Raw genomic sequence first — 6,000 nt, 5'->3', positions numbered from 1 at the left:
TGTGAAATTACTACAAAATAAGAATATTTATGACATTAAGTTATAGAATTGGGATATTATTATCAAAAATATTTCTAAAAAAAAATCAAAACATCTACTGCTAGATTTTCCATAAACCTGCTGCATGTATAACTTTAGTAGTTAGTGCCATGGTCATTGCTGTGTGGTTCTGACTGTCCTCATAGCCCTTTTTTTTTTTTAATTAATTTATTAAAAAAAATTTTTTTTGGCTGTGTTGGGTCTTCGTTTCTGTGCGAGGGCTTTCTCTAGTTGCGGCAAGCGGGGGTCACTCTTCATTGCAGTGCGCGGGCCTCTCACTATCGCGGCCTCTCTTGTTGCGGAGCACAGGCTCCAGATGCGCAGGCTCAGTAGTTGTGGCTCACGGGCCTAGTTGCTCCGTGGCATGTGGGATCTTCCCAGACCAGGGCTCGAACCCGTGTCCCCTGCATTGGCTGGCAGATTCTCAACCACTGCACCACCAGGGAAGCCCAGCCCATCTTTTATAGGTGTTTCCTACACGACCTTAGAGGTGCTTGTTACTACCTATTCCTCCAAAGCCTCACCTGGAAAATCAGGCCCATTTTAGGAAAATTTCAAGTGGCTCCTTCAAGCAGGTTTGTCCACAGTAGATACTCCGCTCATCAAGTTCACTAGCGGGCCTCTCCCGCTCTTTGAAGAATGTTTCATGAATGGTGCAAGGTTTAACCTGACCAAGTGCCCTTACAAGGTTCTGAAGCCCAGTGTCCTGGAGTCTTAGAAGGTTAATGGTAAGTGTCCTTTCCTCACCCACCCCCAAAGGTTAACCACTTTTTTGAGGCTTTTATTTTGAATTTTGTGATTTAACATTTTATTTCTATGAAATAAACCCTAGAATCTCTTTGTTGTCAGTTTATTCAATATGATATTCATTATGAATTTAAGACATTGAACTCAAGGCGTATTTTAAAACTTTGTTATATTAATGAAAACCATCTAGAACTATCTTCTGCATTTTTCCTAGACATGAAACTCTTCCCAGGCTTAATGTTTATATTTTTATCTGGTTTTTCAAATTCCTCAGTTTTTTTCAAGATTATTTTGATGATCTTTATTTCCTAGAAGAGCATACTTAACTGAGATTCAAGGACAAATTTTCAGAACACGAACAGTGTATTTTACAGAAACGTTCTACCAGCGACTACTTATTTGTGATCTTATTATGTATATACATTTTACCTATTGTCCTCACAGTTTTCCTCAACATTTTATCTACCTCACTTTTAGTCAAGGAATGTCATTTTTCATGAAATGGGAAGAAGTTAACATCCAAAGAGGATTCAAGATAAACAATCTTCTTGAAAATTGGTAGAAGCAGCAAGGCTGCTAAAACGCATTGATTCTGAGTACCATAATTTTATGTTTTGACATGACTTGGGGACCTTAGCTACCATGATGAGTTCCAGCCTGTGTCAGTAGTGATGACAAAGCGCTTCAGTTCCCCACCATCTTCCTAGGATTTGGGCAGATTATCTTGGTCTCAGAAACCTTTCCATTTGTTGTCACACTGGGTTTTTCAAAATTATATAATTGAAATAATCAGCCTTTTTTTCTTTTGCAATTTCAGTGTTTCTACCCTCCCATTTTGAACTCCTTGAAGGCACATTATCTTATTGGTCTCATCTCTACATAGTGATGATAAATGGATGTGTTGGGTGAGTTAATGTACATGAGTTTAGACACTAAAATAGGATTTGGGATTTTCATGTTTTTTAAAAAATTAATTAATTAAGTAATTTAGGCTGTGCCGGGTCTTCATTGTGGCATGCGGACTTCTTGGTTGCGGCATGCATGCAGGATCTAGTTCCCCGACCAGGGACTGAACCCAGGCCCCCTGCATTGGGAGCACAGAGTTTTACCCACTGGACCACCAGGGAAGTCCTTCATGTTTTTTTTTTCCCTCAAAACAGCAATAGAAAGAGTAAATATAAAGTCCCTTAAAAAATTAGAATGCAGCAACAGCCTAAGTGTAATTTCATCTTCAGCGGTATCCAGAGTTTGTGTCCAACATGCATTATAAATGTACCTGAAATGGCTGAGTGACAGCTCTCCTGGCCACAGCATCACCTCACGATGATTTATACACTGTTTTATACCCCCAAAAAATCTAGGTATATAGAGAGTTGACATAGAGTTCTTGTCCGGAAAGAGAGACAGAAGCGTAGGAGAGACATGTGAACAAATAATTATATTAACAGTTACTTGAGTGTCAAAAGCAATCAGGAAATGTCCATTGAGATGAAAAGGAAATGGCTTAAAATTACAAAGAACACAACTGAAAGTTATATATTTTATTCAAAGTCACACAGGCCACCTGGAGGTTTACAAGGCATGAATCACACAGAGGTATCGTGTGGGGCTTGTGAAAATCTGTGGACAATGACCTTCACAACATTCAACTGGAAACGGTCACCCACGTAACAACTGACATAGAACGACCCTCCTAAATGCATTCCTTATCTGTCGCAATGTCTCTGAAGATCTACTTCTTAAAAAAATTCAGTTTAAAACTGCATGTGACTATGTTATTTTAAATTACATTTTGTATTACATATTTTATACTAAATTAAATTGTGATAACCCCCAAAGCAAAGTTTTCAAAATACTACATTGTCTCACTTCCAGTCTTTCTAAAAATAAGAAGAAAAAAATTAAATTCTCTGTTTACATGTTGTACAAAACAGCAAAAAAGTAAAAGTTCTGAGTATCTTTATTTTCATGCTGATGCAAAAGAATGATTCTGTGAATGACTTCTGTGTGTATTATTTTTATCCAATTGAAATTATAATTATTTGAAAAACATGCATGATCAATTGCTCGAAAAACAGCACAAACGTGGTGAAAAAGTGCCTTCGGAATGTGGTAGACTGTTTCATAATCTTCTTAATCTCCATCTTCTTAATTTTCCATTTATTTCACGGTTCCATTAGATGGCACTGTGAGAATATTGACAGGCAGAGCAAATCCATCCCTTTGTAACAAACGCGAATTTTTTTTGTGTGTGTGGTAATTCTGATTTTATTTTATTAATTTTTAAAACCTTGTTATTTAAGGTAGTTCCGTCATTATGCAGCTCGACATGTTTTAACTCTTAGGCTCCTGGTCCAAAGCCCAAGAGTCCTGGAAACACTGCGGGGCGGGCCCTGAAAGTCTCAGACGATGGGGCTCTGATCTGGAGAAGCTGGTCCAGGAGGGGCCCAGGAAGAAGGGGGCCCACTGTCCTGCGGTGGAAACAGCTTCGGTGAGTCCTGGGGGGAGCCAAGCGCTCTGGGACTCCTCGCAGGGAGCTGAGCAGCAGCTGTCGCCAGTTCAGACAGGACAACTCAGGGCAGTGTGGACGGTGCCTCTGCAGAAGGACCAGCTACGGACAAGCCCTGAGCCTGGGTGTCGTGTAAGAGCATCACGCAGGCTGGGAGACCCCCATCCCTCCCCAGTGTCCAGAGGGAACGAGGGTAACAACAGCACGTGGAAGGCGCTGAGAACACTGGGATCACACACATACGAAGAGTAACCACGAGTAATTAACTTGATTGTGGTCGTCATGTCATATGAACACGTACGCTAAATCTCACCTGTTGGACCCGTTACAAACAAACCAACATCATGATATGCAACGTAAGTATACACAATTCCTGCCAACCTTTCCTCAACAAAGCTGGAAAAAATTTTAAAGATAATGGAGTATCTGCTTGGGCTTGTTATCCTTTGGAATATTGGTAAGACATGGTTAATATAGTCTATTATGTGTGATTTTAGGTGCAGAAAAATATGTTATTGTGCTTAAAGGTGTAAATTTATAAAAATAGCCAAACCGGAGATAGGAACTTGGCTTTCAGATCATTATAAATATTGCCTACAAAAACTTCACATGGCTGAAATGTATCTTTAATACTGGTTCCCATTTTTTGCATGTAATGATTTGATTAGATGTCTCTTTGGCACTTATTTAAATAATCTGTCCTTTGGTTAAACATATGTTTTATAATGAGAAACATTAAAATAGTATATTATAGTGTTTAGGTCTAGAAAAAAACATAAAAGGAATATAGTTGAAGTTTGTAGTGCATAGAAGTACTAAGCAAAATCTCACATTCCTCCTAAAAAATAGTTCCTCGAAAGCCCAGGGACCGTACACACCGCATCTGGGTGCACTTGGGAGAGCCCCTGGTCTCCTGGGACCACGGAACCACAAGGATGCTTGGAAAGGCCACCCAGATCACCTCGTATGTTCGTTCCTTTCAGGGCCTCTCTGACGTGAGGTAGGGCTCCCAAAATCTCTATGAACACACAATGAGGCCATAGGAACAAGTCAGAAGGGGTTAAGTCAACGATTCCCACTTGGATCCAGAGTCACATTGGGGAATCTGTGGTGACCTTCTCCACCGGTGTAGAATGAGTGAATCCGGAGGTCTCTCTGGGGACAGGTTTCATCACATACCTGTAATACGTGGTGGGCACCACACTGTAACCTCTGCAGCCACCAGGCAGAGAGGGTCCCTCATTTTCCTCATGGTCTTGGGGTTGGGCCACAGGGTCCTGCACACACGGTGAAAATTACGTGCAGCTCTACCAGCTGTTCACTCTCCCACGGATCTGTTGACTCATTAATCTACTACATATGTATTTTTGACATACGGACGTCCTGGAAGCTCATGGAATTTTTATTCTGGTTCATGTAGCAGCTAAAAGAGCACAAAAATGCAGAACCTGGCAGCCAGCTGCAGACACAATGAATCAGAACCTGCATCTTTGTCAGATTTCCAGGCCATCCTCACACACATCACAGTTTGAGAAGCGCCTAGTACGCTGCAGCCTGCAGATGGTTAGTGCAAAAGAAAGGGTAGCATGTCACTTTCAAAGTTGCAGTTTACTATGTTTATCTCTTATTGAGGATAAAGAACCAAGGGACCACTGAAGGCAGTTGTTGCAGGGAGAAGTCGTATCGTTTATGACTGATCAGAAATAATAAGACCGTCATTACTAACCACGTGGAACCTGACTCACGTTTGCCCGTGACCCACCAGCCTCCTTTGATTGCTGCTGGCTGCTGGCCTTTATCCACTTGCTGCCCCTTAACCATCTGATCAGAAGGTGGATAAGACGGAGGAAGGAGATGAGAAGCATCGGATTGAGCCATCTCGTGACTTCCTTGGAAGCCGCTTGACGGGGAGAATGCTGAGCGCGCTGGGTGGCAGGCATTAGTGGGTAGAGTGTGCAGGGATTAATCTGAGTCTTGTCCCTTTCGTGTTGCTACTTGGCTCCACAGCGAGAGAGAAGCCGGGCAGTTTCTGGTTGTGGGGAAAGTACCCTAACCTCATCCTTAATAGCTGGAATCGTTAACTGTCTCGTTCTTTGTCTCTTCTCCAATGAATCAGACAAACACGTTTGTGGCGAATGCTACTGTAGAATTAGCTTTCGACTGAGCTCTCAGAATCAGCCATTGCCCCCCAAACAGTACTATTTCTGAAAGTCTTGAAAACCTCTTTATTCAGAGTTTAAGTGGGGGCTTTGTCATGGATTCTTTGGTTCCTCTCTCTTTTCCTCTACCCGCTCCCATTACTATTAGAGTGCTTAAAAGATAGAAAGGATGCTCAAAACTGATGCAGGAGAAGACCTTGTAGGTTACACGTTCGCGTTGGGAGGGGAAAGGTGAGTAGGGTTGCGATGTTGGCTGTCTAAGTCACCATGGCCCAGGGGCAGGTAGACTTCTCATTCTGTTGACACAAGGTCAATGGAAATCAGCTTCACTGCCCACCAATTCCACACCTCGGGGTTGGGTGACCTCTTGGTCACTGTTTTTTAGTTGTACTTTCTTGGATTCCCCATTTTGCTCTCCATCCTCATCCTCTTCAGCAGCTTTCCCTGTGGCATCAGACAAAGGATTATGATTTGATTTTATTGGAAACTCATCCAGTAGATGGTCAAGCTGCCTTTTCCCAGCAGGTTCATGAAAGGATCATGAAA

The sequence above is a fragment of the Eubalaena glacialis genome, chromosome 20 (assembly GCF_028564815.1).
Source record: "Eubalaena glacialis isolate mEubGla1 chromosome 20, mEubGla1.1.hap2.+ XY, whole genome shotgun sequence".
Lineage (NCBI taxonomy): Eukaryota > Metazoa > Chordata > Mammalia > Artiodactyla > Balaenidae > Eubalaena > Eubalaena glacialis.
Note: the sequence above shows the minus strand (reverse complement) of the source record.